The 25,235-nt window shown below is 41.6% G+C and overlaps 1 protein-coding gene and 1 long non-coding RNA gene across 6 annotated transcripts in view; one reads left to right on the plus strand and one right to left on the minus strand.

Annotated features, from left to right (window-relative positions):
• Positions 1–25,235, plus strand: part of SAMD12 (sterile alpha motif domain containing 12) — a 488,950-nt gene that overhangs the window by 43,482 nt on the left and 420,233 nt on the right. The gene's annotated exons all lie outside the window — the stretch shown is intronic.
• LOC309615221 lies at positions 7,588–12,875 on the minus strand. The gene is made up of 2 exons (XR_014236644.1): positions 12,288–12,875; positions 7,588–11,945 (listed from the first exon to the last, which is right to left on the minus strand). It is a non-coding gene; the product is annotated as an uncharacterized lncRNA (long non-coding RNA).

The following is a 25,235-nucleotide window of genomic DNA, read 5'->3' on the forward strand; positions in this document are numbered from 1 at the left end:
AAGTTAACTGCACACTGTGTAAAACGTTCCCATTTTCGTAAAAATATCTTTTCTCTGTTAAAAGGCATCACTGAGTCTGAAAGAGTTCATTCCACAGTTTGAGCAGCAGTTTACATCTGGAGCTGAGATTATGGGGAAAACTTTCTTTTTCTGCACTTGAGTTTTTTTGTTTTTTTTTAAAGATATGTACCCTTCCAAGCATATTTATTTTAAAGCCCTTTTCAGATTGCCCCATTAACTTAAGCAGCTCATCCATGACTTTTCCTGTTTGTTGAGTCTGTATTCTGCCTTTGAGGGTGCTGTCTTTCCTCCCGTGGCTCCTAATTCTTGCTGGTTATTTGCCAAGGGGGAGTTATCTCGGGGACTATGCATGCCTTGGGTTGTGGAGGCCATTTGTTGAGGTGCTTTTGTAGTCTTTGTGCTGCTGAAGCAAGCACTGATGAGGTGCTTTTGTGTTTGTCCCTTCCTGAACTTTCTGGGATGTAACAGCTTTGACCAGGTGTTTAATTATGTTTCAATTTGATGTTCTCTTTGCTGACTGACTATACAAATCAAGTCCCCCCAGATGTGCTCTCCCATCTGCAGGCTTCACTCAGGAACCTGGTTCTAGCACGCTATCATGCCTGTGGGTTCTGCCACTTTTGGTCTGGCCAAGTTGGGCTTTGAAACCAATCCCTCTTCCAGATCTCCAGCAGGCATACTCTGCTTCAATCCTCCTCATTGCTGTGGGCTCCTGGCACCTAGAGATGTCTCTTTGGCCTTATATAAATTTAAAAATATATTTTCTAATATCTTTAAGTTTTTAGAGCCAGAGAGGGGATTGTATAGCACAAGTTTAATCTACCGTCTTGACCCTGAAATTTACATTGCTTTCATAGTTAAAAAATATCTCTATCGCTACATATCTTTGGAAAAATCATCCTTTTTGTTTCTTTATCTTAAATGTGATTTGGCACCCTTGGCCCCAGTTACTCTAAAGACTAGGGCCCTGATTCCAGAAAGAGGTTATCGGTGCTATGAGTTGCCGTCAGCTCTTATAGACAAAAGAGAAATCAATAGAGAACCAAGCTCACTTTGTTTTTTTTGTTTGCTTTTTTTTTTTTTGGCTGCACCGCATGGCATGAGGGATCTTAGTTCCCCAACCAGGGATCGAACCCGTGCCCCCCCTGCAGTGGAAGTACAGAGTCTTTACCACTGGACCGCCAGGAAGCTGGACCCCCGAGCTCACTTTTAAGCCTATTATTAGGTAGCATAGAGTCTAGTTGGAAAAAAAAAAAAAGAAAGAAACAGATCCAATTGAATTGTGGATTTGCAAAAGCGATTTACCATTGGGAGTGCTAAATGCTGGTGAGGACTTAGGAATTCAGAGAGTATGCATGCCATACCACAGCTGCAGTTATAAGTTCAAAATGCAAAAACATGTTGACTTAGCTTTACAGGTGGATACCAGGCAAGAGATAGTACGTATAGCATTTCCTCTCATCGGGAGGGCCAGAAGGTATGAAGGTACACAGCTGCTTCTGTTCCTTCACCCACACAGGGGTACCTACAACTGACACAGATGAGAGCCAAGGTGAGGATGAGTTTCCTTGACTCAGAGAAGGCACAGCCTCTTTTTCCCACCATTCTTTTTACCATTCTAGTCATGTGGGCCCAAGGCTATCTCACAGGTCCTGTAGACCAGGTGTGGTCCACATAGCAGTTTTCAAGGAAGCAGCGCTGTGAGCCCCTGGGGTCCTTCCCGGACAGGCCTGAGGTTAATGAACCCTTCCTTCCAGAGCAGTAGGCATGGGGCTGCCAGAGGGTAGGTACTCCAGGAGAGGAAGAAATGCACCTATGCTGTGAAATACAGGTAACATTCAGATATGCAGTAGTGAGAATGGAAGGCGTCCTTAGCAATGGTGTGACCACAGACATCTTCAGGTGCTCTCGGCAACAGTCTCCTTGAGTCCAGGTTTGTGTTGCGGAAGATGAGGTTGGAACAGTAGGTTGGGGCCCAGTCGTATGGGATTTGAATGCTAGGAGCGTAGATTTGTTTTCTATCTGCACCATCCAATATGGTAGCCACTAGCCATGTGTGGCTATTAAATCCATTAAAAATGAATAAAATGAAAAATTGTTTCCTTGGTCACACCAGCAAAATTTCAGGTGTTCTGCATGTGTCTAAGGATTACTGTCTTGGAAAGCACAGACATAGAACATCACAGAAAGTTCTGTTGGACAGGCTGCTCTGGTTTGTGGAAGCCATTGAAGTTTTCTGGGTATAGGAGTGAGTAAGATGAAAAGATGGAATTGTGTGATCTGACCCTTGTCCTTGGGCCTGGGGGGACATGTGCTTCAATCATGAGAAAAATGTGGAAAGGGGAGTCTGTTTTGAAAGTGATATCCCTAAATGCTCTGATGGTTGGAATTTGAGTTTCCATGGCAACTCAGGCTATGGAATAAGACCAGCCCATCAGCAAACAGTATCCTGGCTGTTCACCTTGGAATTCTGGAATGTGTCCTCACAAGTGGCCTAAATACAGCATTGGGAAACTAGAAACTCTTCACTTCTAGACTTGCTTTTCTAGGTGCTTATGAGAAAACTTACCCTGTGTTTTCATGCCTATGAAATAAGGGTTTCATAAGGTTAATCTTTATTTTTTCTTGCCAGCAATGTTAATTCACCAGAGCCTGTAAAGTGGTGAATCAGAGTAATGATCAAGAGTCTTGGTGGCTTTTTGTGTGTCCCTCTTATATGTGTCACTGCCCCCTTTTTATTTATAAAATCTCTGTTTTGCAGCTGAGAAAACAAAGAATTTGAATGGCTTGCCAAAACTTAGTTTCTGGCTAAAAATTGGAGGAAGATGAAATTCACATCTAAGTACAATGACCCTGAAACCATGATTTTTTTCACTCCTTTAACATTAAATGTACAAATGATTTATTTATTTGAAAAGAAAATATAATCTGATATACTGAGAATCTGGCCAACTAGGTGAAAGAAGAGGTTAAAACGCTGCCTGTATTCTTCCTTTCTTGGATAGAAACACAGCAGATCTTTATTGCTGTATTACATAAAGGAGAAGCAGCGCCAGCATCCAAAACAGTGAATAATTGCCTGCATTTGGCTTTGGGATGCATTCTGTGAATCTTTGGCAGCAGATAGCCTTTTCTCATTAGGCTAATATTAGATTTAGTTTGTGTTTCTTTGGCATTGAGTTAAAGGAGCTGGCCTGGAATTTTGTGTTGGAGGCAGGAGGAGGAGAAAGCCTGGTGCTTTGGGTAAGTCACAGGTGGATAAATGAGAGTTGACTGGAGGGCCGCTGGTGGACGTTTGTAAGAGTGGGCAGGAAGCAGTAATCTGGGATTGAAATGGAAAGTTCAAAGAATTTTGACTTGGGTTAAAGATGAAGGGTGGATTGTACTTAACCTTGATCAAATTACATGGCTCAGCTGTCTCTGAGAAGGTCTGTAGTAATTTGGGGATAGAATGATCTAATTCTTGGCTCTCTGTATTTCTTGGCTTGGGGATCAAGAGTGTCTCCAAAAGAAGCTGCCAACCCAATATAATGTCACCAATGATAGGAAAGGACATAATGCATGGGAAACATAATGAGCACATCCTTAGTTAAGAATTGTCAGGGGTCAGAACAAGAGACAAGCCAGAATGACTTCATGCTATGTGAGTTCAGCTCCCCTCAACCCACCCCATATATGCACTGGGCACTTGGAAAGAAAGAAACTACAGTTAACCAATATTTGAAAAGGTAAGCATTTATTACCAAAGTGTTGAGCTCTGAAAAGTGTAACAGTACAGCATGTATTTGAGCCACCGTTTCATGGTACAATCAACCAAGAAGGAACCTTAGGGAACATCTGACTACCTGATTTATTTCATAGGTGAGGATGAGAATATATGGCTTCTCCAAAATCTTGAAGCTAGTAGTGGCATAGCCTAGCCTAAAACATAGTAATTCTGATCCATGGCCACTGCTTTCCACTCTGTTGTGCTGACAAATCTTATACAAAACAATAAGTGCCTGCAGCCATTTGGTTAATATTCCTTTTCTTGTGTACCAGGACTGTAGTACGTGCCGTTTGAAGATGCAAAATGGAAAGTTGCATCAGGGGAGGTGGAACCCCTATCAGTGGGTGGATCAGAGCCCAGTTACAATTCCATCGACAGTTTTGACCCAGAGAAGATAGGCCTCTGGAAGAAGGCATTTGAGCTCTAAGCGTGGCTTGTCTGGTAGCACTCTGCCCAAATGCTTTTCTCTTCCAGCCTGAAATGCTGGAGATCAATATGTAAACCTTTCAACCATGGCAGCAGTTAGAATCATAACAGTCAGAACTGATAGAGAGATTTCAGAATTGTATGCATCTATGTAAAGGCAAGGGTATAATTTGTACCTAAGAAAGAGACAGACATAGGTGGCACACAGGACAGCAGTGAGCTTCTTCTGTAGTTGTGTTGAAAAGACTCCCAGTCCTTGATGGGTGATGCTGGAAAAGCCAAGAGGTATCTAAAAGCCCTGGTCAACTCAGCTGAGTGAAGAACTCAAGAAGCAGATAAAGTACAACTTGAGAGAGAAGCTTGAGGCCGAGTAAGATGAACGGCAGAAGGTGGTGGAAGAAAGCAGGGTTGGGCCTTTGCTCACACAGCTAGAAGGCTGATGCTAGCTCCTGGTGAGGGGCACTGTCGTTCAACAGGCACACACCATCTCTGAGCATATAGTGTCACCCTCTTTCTCTCTACATACACACCAGATGCTAAAACGTTTTATAAAATCCATATCATTAAGATTTTTAAGTGTATCTTTGCTTTCCCTGGTATCCTATGTCATAGTTGCTGTTGAACTATGAAGACTTGGACTCAGGTGACCGTTTAGAACAGGGGTGTGCAAACTTTTGCTGTCAAGGGCCAGATAGTAAATGGCTCTGCGTGGTGGATGTTGCAGTCCCCACGTGACTTTGAGGAAGTGGATGCATTTCACTGAGACGCTTACAGGGGGACCTGTGGTTTAGATGCACATCTTCACTGCTCCACATTGGCTCGGCTGTGCCGCAGCCGATGGGAGGAGCTGGGCCGCTCAGCTTTAGACACTGCACACCCAGCATTCTGGAGCAATGTTGGGGGAGGGTGAGAGGTGGACAGGGTACTTGAAATAATTTTTTAAAAACACCTTGCTTTCTCTTCTTTCTTCTCTATAAATATACAAATGGCTACTGCTTATGTTCTATTTGGATATAAACTGCCAAAAGTTAATAGTTGTGAAGGGAAAAAAACACGGTAATAAGTAATACAGCATTTTAAACTGCCCTGGCATCACTCTTACCTTGAGAAAAAGAGAGTATTCCATTATGTAAAAAAAAAAAAAATGCGAATTGCACAGCCAGTTCTGTTGTTTAGAGATCGATTATTCATCAGCACGTTGTGTTCAGTCATTCTACCCCCACTGCGTATTCTGAAGTCCACACGTGTTCCACCTCCACTGCCATCACCCGGGTCGACCTCATCATCTCTTAACTGGCTTCCACTTCACTCCTGCCCTCCTGTGATCCGTTCCCCACACGGTGGTCTTGAATCAAAGGATACCACTCACCAGCTTAGCGTCCTTAATGGTTTTTCCTAGCACTTAAAGTGAAAATCCAGACTCATTCCCACGGTAGGAACCCAAGATACTTGGGCCGTGCTTGACCTCCCTAATCCCACCTCACATCAGGCTTTCCTCTGGTTGTCTGAGCTCCAGACATACCTGTCTTTCTGTTTCTCGAATATACCAAGGTCATGCTCTCTTGAGCACATTCATACTTGCCATCCAGTCTGCCTGTATTTGCCCCATTGATCATTGCATCACTGGTTCCTTGTCACGTAGGTCTCAGTCAGATGTCCCTCTGCAGAGAAACCTGACCACTCCAGTCACACTGTCTGACATCACTGTTCGTCCTCCATAGAGCTTCTTCCTGTCTGAAATCATCCTATTTATTTTGTGTCTCCAGTAAAATGTAGACTTCTTGAGAGCAGTGATCTTGACTATCTTGTTCACTGCTACAGCATCAGTGAGTGCCTGCTACAGGGTGCAGCCCATCATAAAGAATACACTTTTGATTTGATAAATGAAATTAGTTGATGTGACCCAGAAGTCCCTTGCCTCTGGGTCTTCCTTTCTTTTGCCTCATAGTTATTTCATTATCTTTAACCTCTCTACAAGCAAGCAGGAGGATACATCTTGCTGGATCCCATAACAATTAATGGCAGGGAATGCTTTTCTGGAAGGTGGGTGCAAGTGGAACATTGTCCACAGGATGAGCAAGGGATACTTCCATAGCTACTCCAATACCCTTCATCCTCAAAGTCTAGGTTGTCCCTTAGACTAGGCAAATACCTGTTTGTAGTCTGTGGTAGGCATTCCAAACTTCACTTAGGCCAAGAGTCTCCAACCTGCAGATGAGGACCAGTGATCTCTCTGCTATCTCCAGGGTTGGCCAAGATTTCAGATGGCGAGGTTCCTTCACCCCCACCCTTAGCTCTTCACCATCCTCAGTGTATGCATCAGCTGACTCCCCTGATTTCTACCCCATTTCCTTGAAGTCAAAACTTGAAGGTAATAGAGAGCAGCAGCTTCTCCTTAAATGACCAGGAACTCCTGACTTAAATTGAAAATCAGACCACCAGGTACCAAGCAACACCTAAAACATTATTGCCAGGGATTTATGAATTAGAAATAGTTTTCAAATGTTGCTTTCACATGTGACCATACATCTCTACTAATAGTCTGCTTGAGCTGCTGTAACAAAATTCCATAGATTAGGTAGCTTCTATAATAGACATGTGTTTCTCACAGTTCTGGAGGCTGGGGAGTCCAAGATCAAGGTACCAGCCAATTTGGTTCCTGACTTGCTGATGGAAACCTTCTGCCTGTGTCCTCACATGGTGGAGAGAAAGTGAGCTCTAGTCTCTCTTCCCCTTCTTAAAAGAACACTCCTCCTATCATGGGGCCGCCCCCTCATGACCTTATCTAAATCTAAGCATCTCCCAAAGGCCCTATCTCCACATACCACCACATTGAGGGTTAGGGCTTCAACATACGAATTTGGGAGGGGCCACAAACATTTGGTCCAGAATATATACCAAATATGCATTTTGGCCAAATGGCTGAGTGTTCAGTCACTATTTGGCTGAAGTGGAATATTATCATCATAGAAGGAATGTCTATCATACAAGGATAAACCTGAAATATTAGGAAGAATACCTATTTATTACAACTTAAAGTTATACCAAGCAGATTTTTTTTAAAAATTGGCATGTAGTGCAGTGTAATAATTCCTCAGAGCCGTCGGCTCCTGTGGTTTTTATATTGCACATTTATGATACTGAAAATATACCCTTTCAACTGAGGTCAGTGAAGGAGCAACATACATTCTGGTCCAGCTCTGCCACTACAGGGTCGTGCTAATGGTGATATTCCCAAGTCATTAAGCCTTCATCCTCTCCGATGATAACTGACCGAAATAAAGACTTCAACTCTTGGACTTGCCATCTTAGTTGAAGCTCATGAGGCAATTTCATTGAAACAATCCCATAAACTAAAGCTTTGGGCTGTATTTTTATAAGTTTATTTATTTTTGACTGCATTGGGTCTTCATTGCTGTGCACGGGCTTTCTCTAGTTGTGGCGAGCGGGGGCTACTCTTTGTTGCAGTAAGCAGGCTTCTCATTGCGGTGGCTTCTCTTGCTGCGGAGCTCGGGCTCTAGGTGCACAGGCTTCAGTAGTTGTGGCACACAAGCTCAGTAGTTGTGGTGCATGGGCTTAGTTGCTCCGCGGCATGTGGGATCTTCCCAGACCAGGGCTCGAACCTGCGTCCCCTGCATTGGCAGGCGGATTCTTAACCACTGCGCCACCAGCGAAATCCCTGGGCTGTATTTAAAGAAGATGCTTTTTAAAAATTCTCAAGATCAAGCTGAATTTTGTTGCCATCCCTGTGGTTTTCTTTCTTCAAAGATGTTTTCACAATATTCATTGTAAAAACATGGTTTTCAGTTCAGCCAGAATGATCTTGTGAATGTGCCCGTCAGATCATGTTGTTCCTTTGCTCAGACTCCTCTCATCACTCACCATTTTCCTCAAATTAAAAGCCAAAGTCCTTTGGTGCCCTCCCAGGCCCAGCATGAGCTGTTCTCTGGCAAGTCACTCGTGTCATCTGCTGCTATACTCTTCCATGTTCAGGCTGCTCCTGGATTAAACCAGATATCTTCCCACCTCAGAGCCCTTGCACTGCCTGTTCCCTCTGCCTGCGATGTCTTTTTCTCAGGATGCACAAGGCTCACTCCTTCATCTTCTTCAAATCTTTGCTCACACATAACCTCAGGGAGGTTTACTGGGCTGTTGTATCAATAATTAAATAATGACCTCTTTTCCGGTGCCTCTGATCCCCGGCTCTTTTGTTATTCCCACTCAACCTACCCATCACTTTCTAAAACAGTGTATCATCTCCTTATCTATTACGTGTATTATTATTTTATGTCATCCATCTGAGTGTAAACTATGTGAGGGCAGGGACCTGATTTGTTTTTTGATCTATCCCTAAGACTACTAACCATACTTGACACTTCATAGGGGCACAATTATTTGTTGTTTAAATGAATTCTTGTAATCAATGTGCATTTAATGTTCACCTGGCTGATAAACTTTTAATATAAAAACAAACCAGGAGATTTTCAAGTTACATGTAAAACGCCTACTTTTATTGGAAAGGGAATTTTCACATAGCACTAGTAAGCCTGAAGAAACATCCCTATCTGTGTTACTAGCAGTGCTATGATGATCAGATGTGTAAGTAACCTACGTGATCAAATGATCATTAATTGTGCACAAGGTCAAGGTTGCCAAAAATAGAGCTGAAATGGCATTTGGCTACTTGGCCTGCCAAAAACCAAGGCTGAAGCCAAATCCTAATAGAATTTTGGCCAAATGCCACAACCAAAGCTGAACTCCATTGCCTCCCTGTTCTTTATGTAATTAAGCAGCTTAGCTCCTAAATGCTCTCATGTCTGACTTGCCCATTGTGTAATCTGGTTTTGGGGAGAAATCTGATACCAGCCTTTTCTCCTGTTGTACTAAATAGACAAAAAAGGGTTAACGCTATACATGCCTGGATAGTAGTAACTTCTTGGAGGTAGCCAGAACTGTAACAAACAAACAGGAGAGAGAAAGGCATCAAAGCTTGGATTTGTTATCAGGCAGAACGTTTTTATAGAGGATATGCACTTTCACGATTTTGATTGCTCCTTACATAACAGTAAAGAACATAGACTCTGGGACTTAGTGTGCAGTCCCTATTCTACCCTGCTACATGCTAGCTGTATAACCTGGGGCTAATTTCTTGTCCTTCCTCTGTCTCAGTGTCTTCATCTGTAGGGGTAATCATAGTATCTACCTCATTGGGTGGTTGGTAGTATCATTGGAATTTATATATAAAGTGCTCAAAACGACTCCTGGCATATAGTAAGCATGCTGTTAAGTTTGCTACTATCATTGTTCTTAATATCATCATTATTGTCAGAAAATATTTTGGCAAGATGGATTAGAGAAAATGCTTTTTTTTTTTTTTCCAGCAGAGGTTTCAAATTGGCTGCCTGCAGCCATATTGGGTCTACCAACACGTTTGTTTGCCCACACGAACTTAAGTTTTAAATGAATTCTTCAGCAGTGGAAAACCCCTGAAGTTCTTCATTTAAATGCTTCAGATTTCCCACTTCACTTGAAAATTTTTTAAAAATCTGGAAATGATAAGCCTAAATTGGTACCAGCTGGAGTTGTCAGCAGCTGCCCCTTTTAGACGAGCAGTCTCTCCACTTTGGTTCGGTCTATGCCTGGCCCTCTTCACTCATGATGTTTCCTGCTAGGCTTCTATAGGGAGTTTAGTTTGTGACCTTCAGGGTACAGGATGCTGACATAGTATAAAAAGTATAGTTAACCCTCTCTTATTTAGTGAGAATGGCTTTTATCTCCTTAAAATGCACATATCATTCAACATTCAAAGTATCTATTAGAGCTCTTATTCTGGTGATACCTATATTGAATAAGACAGAAGTAGAAACTGGGTCTCAAATATGTGCTATGATACAAGTTCTAATATATATTTGGAAGGAAACCAACCACAGTCTGAGAAACTGAGGTAGAAAATAAAGTTGGAGTAGAGGATTGGGGAGGGAAGGAAAAAAGGGAGGAAGGTTGCTTTCTGAAATGAAATCTACATGTTAGAAAGGAGCAGCCTTGCCAAAAGATGGGACAGCTTGTGCAAGGACCCTGAAGTAGAGAAGAATGTCTCCTGCTGAGGAATGGATAGAGACCAATGTGGCAGGTGTACACATGGCTCAAGATGATATTGGAGAGATCCTGTGTATCTGCCTGAATTTTATACTTAGTTCAATAGAGAAATCCATGGAAGGTTTCAGATAGGGGAGGGGCTTACAAAGAGAAGATCCTAGCTGCTTCTCAGAGGGTTTGTTAGAAGAGAGCAGGAGGAGAAACAGGGAGACTAGGAAGTGGATACTGCAGTTGATGGAGGTGAGAGATGGTGTCTTGGGCCAGGGTGATACCAGTAGAAGTGGAGAGAAGTGGGCAAACTTGAAGTTTATTTTGAAGACAGAAGTGGTAAGATGTGATTAGGTGTAACCCAGGAGGCAAAGGGGGGAATCGAGGATGACTCCAAAGTCCCTGGTTTGAGCAGATACCTGGACATTGGTGTTATTTAGTAAGATGGAGAAAAATGGCAAGGAGGGGAGGATGTTAAAAGGGGAAGATTTGAGGTGAAATCAGAAGTTTCATTTTGACCATATTTTATGACTTTTCAGTTACATCCCAGAGAAGGTGTCAGGTAAGCCATTAAACTTTCAAATCCAGGTTTCCAAGGGAGGTCTCGGCTACAGCTATAGATCAGCGGTCACATCTGTCACACTGTGGTGTGTACCTGTGTGTGTGTGTGTTGGTGGGGGGGGGGGGTTTACCAAATATGTAGAAACCAAAGGATTTTTTCATTGGTCCTTACCTCTAGGAGGTTGTATCTCTGGTTTCCCTGCCTCTGCTGCTGCTGCTACTACTTTGATTGTTATCCTTGCCATGTTATTGAACTTTGAGCCTAAGTACTAGGCTGTTCAGTTTGGAGGGTAATGACATAGCATGAAAGCACTTGGGTAGAAATAGCTCATCTTAACTTTTTTCTTTTCAGCCTCATGTTTTTTACCCCCACCCCCACCCCGCCCTGCAACTGACAATCATATTTGCCTACTGTTAACTGTTTTACACATTTGGTGAAAAGAAGCCAGTGCATTGCATGGCCATTTGGGAAAAGGGAGGAGTAGGGTTGTTGGGATGAGTAGCTGATAGTTTTTAAGCTTTGAAGCCTTATTAACTTTCTGTAGGGATATGAGGGTGTCTCTGCTGTTTATTAGTGCTGTCATCATAGTTGTCCCTTGTGTTCACTACCATCCACTTCTCTCCTCCTGGGCTCCTGGAAGACTGCACTTCCCAATCTCCCAGAATGCCTAGTTCTAGATGGTGGCCTGTGAGAGAAACACGCTGCCCTAACGGGCTGGGGCAGCAAAAACCCTGGTGCAAACTTCCAACTCCCTCTTCCCTTTTGGGGAGTATGATGGCCACATGCTCAGATGGCAGAGCACAGAGTCAAAGGAACTTTGATCACCAAGTCACAGCGTAGAGGACAATTGCCCAGGAGCTGACTTGGCACTGACTTTGTATAAGCAAGAAATAAACTTTCATTATGTCCGAAGGTGTGAGGAATGTTTGTTACTGCAGCATAAGCTTAGCCTAATCAGTTTAATCCAGGTGGCATCTGGGAACCATGCAGTAATGTTTGCCCAAAACCTAAGCTCCTCACAGGCAGGCATCTTGTTGAACTTCAAGCCAAGTGCAACCCCTGACAAAGATGGGTGTGCTTGGGCTTCCCTGGTGGCGCAGTGGTTGAGAGTCCGCCTGCCAATGCAGGGGACGCGGGTTCGGGCCCTGGTCTGGGAGGATCCCACATGCCACGGAGCGGCTGGACCTGTGAGCCACAACTACTGAGCCTGCACATCTGGAGCCTGTGCTCCGCAACAAGAGGGGCCGCGATAGTGAGAGGCCCGCGCACTGCGATGAAGAGTGACCCCCCCCCAACTTGCCGCAACTAGAGAAAGCCCTCGCACAGAAATGAAGACCCAACACAGCCATAAATAAATAAATTAATAAATAAAAATTAAAATGGAGATTTCTTTAAAAAAAAAAAAAAAAGATGGGTGTGCTTAACTAATACTCAGTATCAATCATGACTTTTCTTCTCAACAGATGGAGATTATCAGTGCCCTTTTCATTCTGAACTACTGAACTAACATTAAACTGCTATTTGAAGATTTTAAAGCTTTTTCCCTGGGGTCCCAGCAATTGTTACCAATGTCAGGACATTATAGTGCCCCGTTTTGTGTTTGTCTGTAATTGACAGCAGTTAGCTTCTGATCCCATCTCATTTTGATGCTGTGATTTCCTTTAGCTCATGTTTTTTTCTAGAATGTATCACTAAGTGCTCAGTACTTGTAACCGGTCTACATTATTGGCTTTAATTTAGAGACGAAGGTTGTTTTCTCCATTGTTATTTGTGTGTGTGCCTCTGTGTGTGTGTATGTGGTTTCATCCGCTTAAGCAATTATTTAGTTTTGGAGATGCTGACCTCTTTTTCCTTCCAGAATGCAATATGGGTTGTGTCTCTTACCACTTACACATCGACTTTAAGACACAAATGCTTCTCCATGAATGACTCTTTTCCCTCTTGGGCTTACTTGGCTAATATTTATCAGCAACATCTGGGGTTTAGCACAGTGAAGTTATTTACAGCAGTGCATATTAGTGCACTTCTCTGAGTCATGGCAGTTGCTAGCCAACTCTGCCATTTTGTTGAGGATGGTCCCCAGTGGAAACCCAAGATTTGCAGCTTTTTCTCAGGAAGCAGAAGGCTTGTGTGCCTTGATGGAAAATCCAGAAAACATAGGGAGAAGGAGTGGTCATAATAAGCATGGACGTTAGGAATCATCCAGCCTTTTCGTTTTACTGGTGAGAAAATTGATGGGCAAAGAAGAGGGATGCTCCAAAGAAGACATACAGATGGCCAAGAAGCACATGAAAAGCTGCTCAACATCACTAATTATTAGAGAAATGCAAATCAAAACTACAATGAGGTATCACCTCACGCCGGTTAGAATGGGCATCATCAGAAAATCTACAAACAGCAAATGCTGGAGAGGGTGTGGAGAAAAGGGAACCCTCTTGCACTGTTGGTGGGAATGTAAATTGATACAGCCAGTATGGAGAACAGTATGGAGGTTCCTTAAAAAACTAAAAATAGAATTATTATATGACCCAGCAATCCCACTACTGGGCATATACCCAGAGAAAACCATAATTCAAAATGACACATGCACCCCAATGTTCTCATTGCAGCACTACTTACAATAGCCAGGTCATGGAAGCAACCTAAATGCCCATCGACATACGAATGGATAAAGAAGATGTGGTACATATATACAATGGACTATTAACTCAGCCATAAAAAGGAACAAAATTGGGCCATTTGTAGAGACATGGATGGACCTAGAGTCTGTCATACAGAGTGAAGTAAGTCAGAAAGAGGAAAACAAATATCGTATATTAACGCATATATATGGAATCTAGAACAATGGTACAGATGAACCGGTTTGCAAGGCAGAAATAGACACAGATGTAGAGAACAAACGTATGGACCCCAAGGGGGGAAAGAGGTGGGGGGCGGTGTGTGTGGCGGTGGTGGTGGTGGGATGACCTGGGAGATGGGGATTGACATGTATACACTAATAGGTATAAAGTAGATAACTAATAAGAACCTGCTGTATAAAAAATAAATTAATTAAATTAAAAAAAAAGAGGGATGACTTGCAGAAGCCTGCAAAAAATAAGTTATAGAGATGCAAGTAGCAGTCAGATCTTTTGCACCCAATGAAGAAAATGTTTAATCCAAATGTTTATGGGAAAGAAGGTTTCTTTGTTCACAGATCATTTTTAGATTTTATTTCAGGGAAGAAAAATATGAGAAAGTTCGAGTTGTATAGGGGTTGGTTATTTTCATCATTTTAAGGGTTTCTCCACTTTCTTCCTGGAGAGGATCTCCTTGGAGCCATCCCTTGGTTAGAGCAGGGCGGGAAATTGCCTTCAGCTTTATGCTCTGGGCTTGGATGGTGATGGCTGCTAATGAGAATGGAATGAAATTTGCAGCAACATGGATGGACTTGGAGGGTATTATGCTAAGTGAAATAAGCAGACAGAGAAAGACAAATACTGTATGTTATCACTTATATGTGGAATCTAAAAAATAAAACAAGCTAGTGAATATATATAACACAAATGAAAAAGACTCATAGAAACCACAGTCTAGTTGTTACCAGTGAGGAGAGGGGCAAAATAGAGGTAGGGGATTAAGAGGTACAAACTACTATGTATAAAATGAACTACAAAGATAGATTGTACAGCACAGAGAATATAGCCAGTACTTTATAATAACCATAAATGGAGTATAATCTTTAAAAATTGTGAATCATTATGTTGTACACCTGAAACTTATGTAATATTGTAAATCAATATGCCTCAATAAAAATTTTTAATAATAAAATAATTTTTAAAAGGGAATAGCAACTCCGGCTGCTGTTTAAAATGATACCTAGGCTCCTGCATGCATTTCTACTCTTTTAAAAAATATATGTAATATTTGATAAATATACAATAGCATATAAAGTATATATGTGTGAATAATAGTAAATTTAGCACTGGTGAATCCACCACCAAACTTATGAAAGTCTGCTCGCTTTAAACTTAGTCTCTTTAAACGCTTGAGTTCTCTGGAAGTGACTGGCTTCCTTAGCTATATCCTTTTTTATTTTTATTTTTTGGTATTTTCACCTTCTATAAAATATTACTGACTAATCATATATAGCAGTGTCCTCTATAAAACAACCACGATTACACCAATCTTTTTTATTTTTACTTTTTGACTTTATCCCTCAAATATAGTGATTTCCAAAATTGTCATCAGCCCTTTTCTGGTTTTCATACCATTTCCCTCTTGGCAGTGTCTGTGCAGATGACTGTCAGGCCTGATCTGCAGGCCTGACTTCTCTCCTGAGGCCGCTTCCTTCATTTTCAGGTGCCTGGTGGACAGTTCCCCTGGGACCTACTGTAATTACATCAAAAGGAACATAACAGAGGAAAGGCTGCATCCCTTCTTTGGCAACTTGTAAGCCTTTGACATAAAAATCAAGGAGGAAAAATCTAATGTATATTATATTAGATGGCAGTCAAGCCCTTTCTCATCTGTCTTGTAATTTTTTTTTTAATTAATTAATTTATTTATTTATTTATGGCTGTGTTGGGTCTTCGTTTCTGTGCGAGGGCTTTTCCCAGTTGCGGCAAGCGGGGGCCACTCTTCATCGCGGTGCGCGGGCCTCTCACTCTTGCGGCCTCTCTTGTTGTGGAGCACAGGCTCCAGACGCGCAGACTCAGTAGTTGTGGCTCACGGGCCTAGTTGCTCCGCGGCATGTGGGATCTTCCCAGACCAGGGCTCGAACCCGTGTCCCCTGCATTGGCAGGCAGACTCTCAACCACTGCGCCACCAGGGAAGCCCTGTCTTGTAATTTTTTTTTTTTTTTAATTATTTATTTATTTTTGGCTGTGTTGGGTCTTCATTTCTGTGCGAGGACTTTCTCTAGTTGAGTGGGAGCCACTCTTCATCGCAGTGCGCAGACCTCTCACTCTTCATCGTGGTGCACGGGCCTCTCACTATTGCGGCCTCTCTTGTTGCGGAGCACAGGCTCCAGACGCACAGGCTCAGTAGTTATGGCTCACTCAGTAGTTGTGGCTCACGGGCCTAGTTGCTCCGCGGCATGTGGGATCTTCCCAGACCAGGGCTCGAACCCATGTGCCCTGCATTGGCAGGCAGATTCTCAACCACTGCGCCACCAGGGAAGCCCCTGTCTTGTAATTTTTAAGGAAGGTATTTCTTTTTAGAAATGCTGCATACCTACATTACGTAACATTACTTTTCTAAATCATCTTTTATACTTGATTACTGAGTATCAATTTCTATATTTGTAGACTGAGTAGGAATTTATGCTTAATATTTTATAACTTTCTGAACAAAATTTATTAATCAGATAGTCCCATGAACCATAAACTTTAATACACCAGTTTATTTTTACTTCCAGTCAGGTTGAGAGTTGTAATTTAACATTTGGCTTCTTTTATTAAAGAAGGCAGTTTTAAGATGGTTATTATAATCCCAGAGTTAAAGTTTGAGATATTTATAAATGGTTTTAATTCCTATTTTAAATTAATCCTATAGAGGAACAAGGTAGATATAACTTAAAATATAGAAATTTGCTTTTTCTAACAATATGTTCTTACCAAATGGATGAATAAAAGGTTTTATTTGCTATGCATTATCAAAAGTTTAACTTTTCTTAAAATTGGGCCTTAAATCTCACTGTTTCATCAAATGTGTTCTTAAATTTTCACTTTTAGTCTAGTTGCTTCTATTTTTGTCCCTGGGGTAGGTTTTGTGGGGTCTGATGCTTAGATAGTTTTGAAACTTTCGCTATAAAATTTCAAATGTAAAAATTCATAGAGTATGATTATCATTTTAGAATAGTAAATCACAGAAACTACAAATTTGACAGAGCTGACAGATACCACAAACATCACAAAATCTAGAAAAATAAGTTTTTATTAACTGATATGTAATACTTTTTTTCCCTTTATTTATTGACTGCTTGTTCATTGACTGCCTCTCCCTAAAACATTGATTTTGTAATATTTTCTATAGCAAGAATAGAAAAATAATTCAATATTTCCTCTAGTATGTTTGACCAAAATTTCTTGGTATTTCGGATATTGGAATTGGTATCACGTGACCTGTCGTACAAACATACTTACTGGTTGTAGTAATACTACAGGTTTGAGCCCTAAGACAGGAATCATGATAAAATCTATTTCCTAAGATTCCTCCAAACAAGAAAAAAAATAAGGTCTAATTATGTCATATTGTCAAGTCTGTTACCTAGGTCTCTTTTGACTTGGTGTCTGTGAGAGCTAGATTCTCAGCTTTCAGCTTTCCATGTCTAAAAAGTGGAAGAATTTTCTAAAGACTAGCATCCTGCTAGGAAGGGGAATAGAAGCCCTTCATTACATTTCAAAGCTTGCTGCTTCTACTTCATGTACTTCCGGTTCCAAGTGACTTGAGTCCATGCAAGTGAGAGGGTAGTAGAAGTACTCTTAGAAGTCATTCTACACTGAGACAGCTAGTAATAACTTAGCTATACGTGGAATCACGTTATCCATGTAATACCGTATAGACTGTATAAATACCTCTTACTAAACCCAAACTTAAGTTTGTTCTGCCTCAACTTCTTCTTAGCTGGATCCCCAAAATGTCTGTGGATTTTCTAACACGCCCAACATGAGGAAGATGTGACAGAGGGGAGTGAGAGTAGAAAGAGCCAATTATCTTAAGTGACTATGGAAGAGATACTTTACCTTAGCAAATTTCACAAATTGTAACAATATATGATCATGTGATTCCACAGGTGAGGCCCTGAGCAAATGAGGGGATGCTTCCCCAGCTTGAGTTGCAGTATGTTGACCCCTATTCCACCGTAAATACATAGGATGATTGTTAAAAAGCACTAACTTTCCGAATAGTATCTAGTTTAATACACAGTCGATGACGTGGCATTAGTTTATATGATCACTTGAGGTTTTATTCAGTTTGTGTTTTAAAATAAAAATGTATTATCTATTGGAGCCCTCCCTCAACAAAGAGCACATAATCAATTTAAAATGGAATTTAAAAACCCCACTAGATTTACTTTACAGAAATTTACTTGATATTAAAAGGCATGGTTTTGTGTATTTATTCAGTGAGTATGACACACTAGAATCGCTATGTGTGTTACGTTACTTGGATGCAAAGAAAGGGAGAGGAGAGAATGTTTTTAATTACACCAAACACTTATATAGCACTTATCATGTGACAGGTGCTGCTTGAAGTGCCTTTCTTGTGTCGCCGCTTCTAGTTCTAGCAGAATTGCACGGTAGATAAACTGAGACCCCTCCCATTACAAATATCAAGAAATGCTAGATGAAATATAACAGAAATCCTAATCAATACCTGGCAGAGCTTCTAAGCAGGGTAAAGGAAATCACCAGATGCTAGAAACAAGAAGGGGACTAAATACCAGGAGGTGAGAATCTGGGGCGGGGGGGTCATTGTGATGCCCTTGGTTGAAGGTTGACACTTGGGTTTTAAAACTCGTGGAGTTAAGAAGTGAGAGAGTCGGAACTGCTCCCCCCACATAGAATAAGAATGCTGAAAAGGCTGTGTTCTCTGAGCAAGAATGGTCTCAAGAGTCTTCCCACTAGTACAAGAAAGCGAAAGGAAGTGTATCTGTCTTCAGCTGGGTTCTGGTTAGGGAAAGAAGAGTCTTCCTAGAAAAACTTGAATTTATGTACCTGACTTCCTGTGAATTTGGAATTTATATTTGTAATTCCCATGTGTTCCAGGAGCTGAAAGCTGAGAAATTAATTCCCAAATTAGTTTTGTGCCAGTAATAGCCTTGGGACAAGTCCCAGAACCAAAATCTACTCTGGAGGGAGTTTTTGAGATATTAGGGAATCAATAAATAAGTCTCCTCCCAACTATAATTTAGTTGGGACCCAACTAAATTATAGTCAGGCAGATGTCAATTGGAAATTCACCCTGTTCCTGACACATCGGGTTGGATAGCGTGCAGTATGAGCTTGCTAGTACTTCACTCTCAAACCTGATCAACTTCTTCATTGAGTCTTAGCTCAGTTTCACGATTGCTGATCACCCACATGGAACAGACCATTTACAGCAATCTCCCCAAAGATTGTGTGTGGTCTAGCAGTCATCCTTGTCACCATATAATGATAGAAGGAACAATTCCCTAGTAGTATGGAAGTTGCATGCACCTAATAAAATAGCCTCAAAATAGATAAATAAATTGGAGAAATTGACAAATTCACAGTCATAGAAGGAAGTTTTAACTTTTCTTAGTAATTGAGACCCTAGGTGGACCAGTATTAGAAAGGATATAGAAAATATGAACAACCCAGTAAAGAATCTTGATGTAGTAGAGTTAGTAGCTTGGGCTAACAAGGAATACACATTCTATTCGTACATACAAGCCAGTAAGCTACAGCTGACAAAATTAAAGGTGCACATGCTATAACAGAGATTACGTCTTACATCCTTGTATAGAAACTGATTTGTGAAAGGACATTTACATAAATGTTAATTACAGGATTATTTATAATACAAAAAATAAGAACCTAAATAATCAGAAGACCAGCTAAATGAATTGTTCATACGAGGAATACTAAACATAATTTTAAATGATTGGACTGGAGTTATCTGACTCAAAATGCGTAGGTCTCATAAATGTGAGTAGCAATCAAATTGTAGAGTAATATATGCAGCATGATGACATCAATATTAAGTATAAAAATGTAAAAAATATATTTGTGGGTACATAAATCATTGCCAACTGATAAATGACATGTATACATACTGGAGGAAGCAAGGGAGGGGAACAGGTTTCACAAAGGTGCTTTTGACTGTCCTTGAAATTTTTTTGTTGTTAAAAACGATTCTAAAAAAAAAAAAAACCAATTCTAGAAGACTATGCTTAGGGGTATGGGAGTGACGTTTTCAAAGGGAGGAATGTTGGATCTTTGAAAATATTAAAAAATCATACTCTGAATGGAATTGTTTCCCCGTTAAATCTTTAACATTTCCCCATAAGGTGATTGGTAGGTAGATTTCTATTCCCCCCGTTTTAAAGATAAGAATACTGGTGAGGCCCAAGAGTGAGGACCCCAAATCTGAATTTTATACCTTTGGCTCAGTGCTCTGTCCATAATTATTTTACTCTGACATTTTCTAGTTCCCCATTCTCAGGGTGTGATTTCATCATTTTTTTTTCTAAGCCACTTTAGTAGAACGTAACTAATGACTAGGTACTCACTAGAAATCACCAAATATCAAGGATTGGTAATTGTGCCCCCAAAATCATTTAAAAATCACTTTAATATGTAGTGAGTTGACACAACGCTCAAGGATCCAGTCATACCCATTGCCCAATTTCATGTTGCAATGAGAAGGGGGCTGCATTGGTTGTGGCCAAGCTAATTACCATATAATAAACATTTTCTTATGGTTTGTTTCTCTGTTCAGGAAATGTAATGGTAAGCACATAACAGAGCTGGTTTGCAGTTCATTGGCACAATATGTTATTTAGTCGGATGGGAGAGATGTACAGTGTGCTGATTTGCAGGGTAGAAGAGACGGCTAATTTAAATTTTATGATATTAATATTTCTGAATATTGGTTGTAGAATTCATTAAGTTGTTTGATTCATTAAGAAAAGACTTTATATCTAGTGTCCGTGTGGTAGTGTGGAGGAAGACGTTTGTTGTTGTATGTCTATAATGCAAAGAGATGCACTAGAAGAAACCCAGCTGGCTTCATTGGGACTGGGGCGGGGGAATGAAGAGGAGGAATACTGTTGTTTTAGGGAATTTAGTATATTTGTTTTCTGGCACCCACTCAAAGAGAGAGAAATACTGTAAGCAAACTGTGAAACTTGGGTAAGAATGTCTTAGTTGTTTCATTAGTGATTTAAACAAAACTAAGAATGGAAATCAAGTGTAAAGATAACATCAGGAAAGGAATTCTTCAGTGTGTGCCCTGAGAAAGTTGTAATTGAAACTAATTTATCATTAATTGATTTGTGTACTTGGTGGGTTGTGTATTTTGCTTTATTCTCACATTTGCCGTGTTAACAAACAACGGATGACTGTCGGCTCTTTTGCAGTTGTTGAATTAGTGATTACTTTTTTACCCAAATCCCTGATTGGTCATCTTTAGGTTTGAGTCTTCCTCTTGCAAATGCACAGACATGGAAAAATATGGTGTATTAGAGTTCTCTGGACAGAACCAATAGGTTATATAGCTACAGATCCATCCTCCCTCACATCTTCTACTTCCTACCTACCTCGGCATCTGCCTGCCTACCCACCCACACACCTAGAGACTGACTGGTTAAGGAAATCACTCATGATTGTGGGGCCTGACAAGTTCAAAATCCACAGGGCAGGTGGCAGGCTGGAAACTCAGGCAGGGTTTATGTATTGCAGTTTTGAGGCAGTATTTTTTCTTCTTTGGGAGACCTCAGTCTTTGCTCTTAGAGCCTTCAATCGATTGGATGAGGCCCACCTACATCAAGGAGAGTATATTAGGGTTCTCCAGAGAAACAGAACAGATAGGTCAGTTGTGTGTGTGTGTATACATATGCATACATATATGTGTGTATCCATATGACTGATATAAGGAATCAGCTCACACGATTATGGAGGGTGAGAAGTCACCAAATACCTGTAGTTGGCAAACTGGGGACCCAAGAGAGCTGATGGTATAGTTCCAGTCCAAAAGCTGGTGAGCTCAACACCCAAGAAGAGCCAGTGTTTCAGTTTGAGTCTAAAGGCAGGAAAAGACTGATGTCCCAGCTCAAAGCAGTCAGGTGGAAAAGGTTCCTTTTTACTCATGAGAGGGTCAGCTTGATTGTTCTACTCAGGCCTTCAGTTGATGCAACTAATTGCTTACATTAGGGAGGACAATCTGCTTTACTCAAGTCTACTGACTCAAATGTTAATCTCATCAAAAACACCCTCACAGGGCTTCCCTGATGGCACAGTGGTTAAGAATCCGCCTGCCAATGCAGGGAACACGGGTTTGAGCCCTGGTCCGGGAAGATCCCACATGCCGCGGAGCAACTAAGTCCGTGCGCCACAACTACTGAGCCTGTGCTCTAGAGCCCGCGAGCCACAACTACTGAGCCCGCGTGCCACAACTACTGAAGCCCGCACGCCTAGAGCCCATGCTCCGCAACAAGAGAAGCCACCGCAATGAGAAGCCCGTGCACCACAACGAAGAGTAGCCCCTGCTCGCCACAACTAGAGAAAGCCCATGCACAGCCACGAAGACCCAATGCAGCCAAAAATAAATACATACATTAAAAAAAAAAAAATGCCCTCACAGAAACAACTGGAATAATATTTGACCAAATATCTGGGCACCCGTGACTCAGTCAAGTTGACACATGAAATTAACCATTATATATGTTGTATTTTTTTTTTCGTTGTTAAGGTACTGGGACCACATTGTAAGTTATTAGGATACTAGGAAGGAAAAAAATAATGTATCCATTATCCCACTAGAACTTTTCTTTCAGTCTTTTTAGTAAAAGGGTATGTTTTAAAGTATTTTGAAAATATTTGTGAAAATACTTTGGATGTTTGAAAGCTCTTATCTCTTTCGCATATTTGTCCCAGTCATTGGAGCAGAAAGACTAAAATAGGCCCTGGGGCCCTGGATCTTTGTCCAACCTCTGCCACTCGCTGACTTCATCAGTTGAGAAAGAAAGAGAAATCCTCCTGAGCCTCAGTTTCCTTATCTATTTATGAATTGTTTGGGCTTGGAATCTCTAGTGACATTTTCAGCTTGAATATTTTATTAATCCAGGATTTCTTGCAGGGGGGTACATGACCCACTCTATTGCTGCATGCTCGAGGATCAGGGGTGGTGTACAGATGAACAATGCTCAGTTTAATAATTCAATATTTTATTGTGTGTTTGAACAAAATAGGATTTGCACCCAAAATCATGGTTTCCTGATTATTGTTGCTTAGGACAAGGTGAAAACTAACGAAGGCAATCATTTCAGTGAAAAATATTAAGAAAATACATGTTTTAGACTTACATGGGAAAACATTAGAAATGCTCCAAGCTTGGGCCATATACAATATACTGTATTAATCTATGAATCTAAGTTGATGTGCTATCATGATGATGCTTTTCAAAAGACCCAGAAAGACCACAGTTCTCATGGCAGAGAGCAGTGTAGATGGTTGTTTGACACTTTGCTCCACCTGCATGAGTATAACCTGCTGAGTACTGCGCCAGGTGCAAGGATCCCTGGACGAATGGATGAGGCTTTGGCCCTTGGTAGCTTATAATCTAGTGGGGTATCAGGAGTGTCAATGAGTCATTGTAACCCCATATCATGTCTGCAGTAGTGAAAGTAGGTACTAGGGACCAGGTTTGGGATAACAGAGGAAAGAGACCACCTCTGCCATGGGAACACCAGGGAAAGCCTCACTGCAGTCCTTCTCAACCTGGCTGACAAATTGGGGATGGGCATTTCAGGCACAGGCAGTAGGCTGTCTAGAGCAGGGGTCCCCAACCCCCGGCCTGTTAGGATCCGGACCCAGTAGGGGGTGAGCAGCGAGCTAGCGAGTGGCTGCCTGAAGCATCCCACCGGCCCGTCCGTGGAAAATTGTCTTCCGTGAAACCGGTCCCTGATGCCAAAAAGGTTGAGGACCGCTGGTCTAGAGGCTTCCAGCAGATTCTTGGGTGTTTTCTGAAACATATTTTCACATAGAAAGTGCTTGGAGAAAATACATTCTGGAATATTTGCTGTCTCTACACTTTCCTGTTACCTGGCTCAGGGCTTCTATTTTTTTTTTTTTTTTTTTTTTTCTTTTTTAAACTCCTGAACGAGTCCTAAGTAAAAATCTGCATATCCTATAAACATTTTTTTTCAATATGGCTTTTGCCATTTTAAAAAAGGCATAGAGAAGAAAAATGATTTTCAGTGATCTTGGATGAGGGAAAACGTTGTATCCCTAATAAAATGCCTGAGTTTGCTTTTGTGTTCGCTGGGAGCCTACTGTAAAGCAAACCGATGTGGCCTTCTGTTCTGTTCCAGGCGCCAAGAGCTTGCTGGGCTGGGTTCCCACTGAGTCTGTGTAATGCATTCCTTCTGTCCCATCCCATATTGCAGAGCTGCTAAAGCTGATGACATCACCTTGGATGATAAAGCCATTCCCAAATGGGTTATGAGTTGAGCTGCCTAAATGGAGAGATTGGGTTGGGGGTGCAGAGGGGCTTGCCACTTAGTCCAACATTATAATTTCATTTGCCTTTTAAAAAAAAAAAAATGCCCTCTGTAGAAATAGGAAAGATTACACATTTAAATTTGAAGTATTTTATAGGGCTAATTTATTGCTCCATTGCTGCCTGGGCCGCAAGCAGATCTGTTCATCTGTTCCCTTGACAGCCTGCTGACTTAAGTCTGCTTTCCCTCCCAGTGGGCCTCCTCTGGACACCTTGGGAGCTGATGGGAATCATATGGACAAAGTAGGTGTGGGCTGCTGGGAAGAATTGTTTGATGCACAGTTATTCTGGTTGAGAATTTTTCCCATCGGGGCTGGGATTTACATAAACCTCTCTCCCTCCCACCCCTTGCTTTGAGAGCTCAGAGCTACTCATCACTGTTAAACTCTCACCTTAAACGTTACTTGGCCCAGGAGCCTTCCCTGAGCACCAAAGGCATGGGTGAGTCCCTTTGTCATCGGCTCTCACCCCACTGTGTGCTTCCGATCTCATCACGCTTGCCAAGCAAAGTGGGCCCCAGCGGGCTAATGCCCTCAAAACTGTATGTCGTGACCTGGAGGGGGTAGTGAGGAGTCTTATAGTAATGGCTCAAAGAGGGCGTGATCAGCTCATGGACAGTCGTCTGATTGGTTGGTGGTGAGGGAGTCAGCATCATCAGCCTTCTGGTTCCAGCTGGTCTGGGGTCTACGTGCTCGTGGGCACCATACCTTTAACTTCTTCCACCTGGTAGGGTCTCCAGTATCTGCAAAACAGCTCAAAGATATTGTTATGTATATCCCTTGAGGGGGACAGGACCCTGCCCCAAGGCTGCACTATTGTTTCTTTTGACTGTTTCTCCCTTTTCTCCACATGCCCTCCCTTCCCTAATTAGCAACTGTTTGAAGCTGCCCTTTGGAACTCAGGGAAGGTCATGGAGGCTGAATGAAGCTTACTTCCTGTAATCAAGAAATGGGAGACACAAAGTCTTTTGTGTCCAGGAGCCCCACAGGGTTCTGCTCAATATGAAAATAATGGTGTGTCAAGATTTGTAGGACAGAGAGTATGGGGTCTAGAGGAAGTGGTAGATACCGTAATCCAGGGTATGCACAATACCTGTGCGTTATTTAGAATTGTCTGGGCTGCTTATTTAAAAGTGTGTATGTGTGT

The sequence above is a fragment of the Balaenoptera borealis genome, assembly GCF_965194805.1.
Source record: "Balaenoptera borealis genome assembly, chromosome: 17".
Taxonomy (NCBI): domain Eukaryota; kingdom Metazoa; phylum Chordata; class Mammalia; order Artiodactyla; family Balaenopteridae; genus Balaenoptera; species Balaenoptera borealis.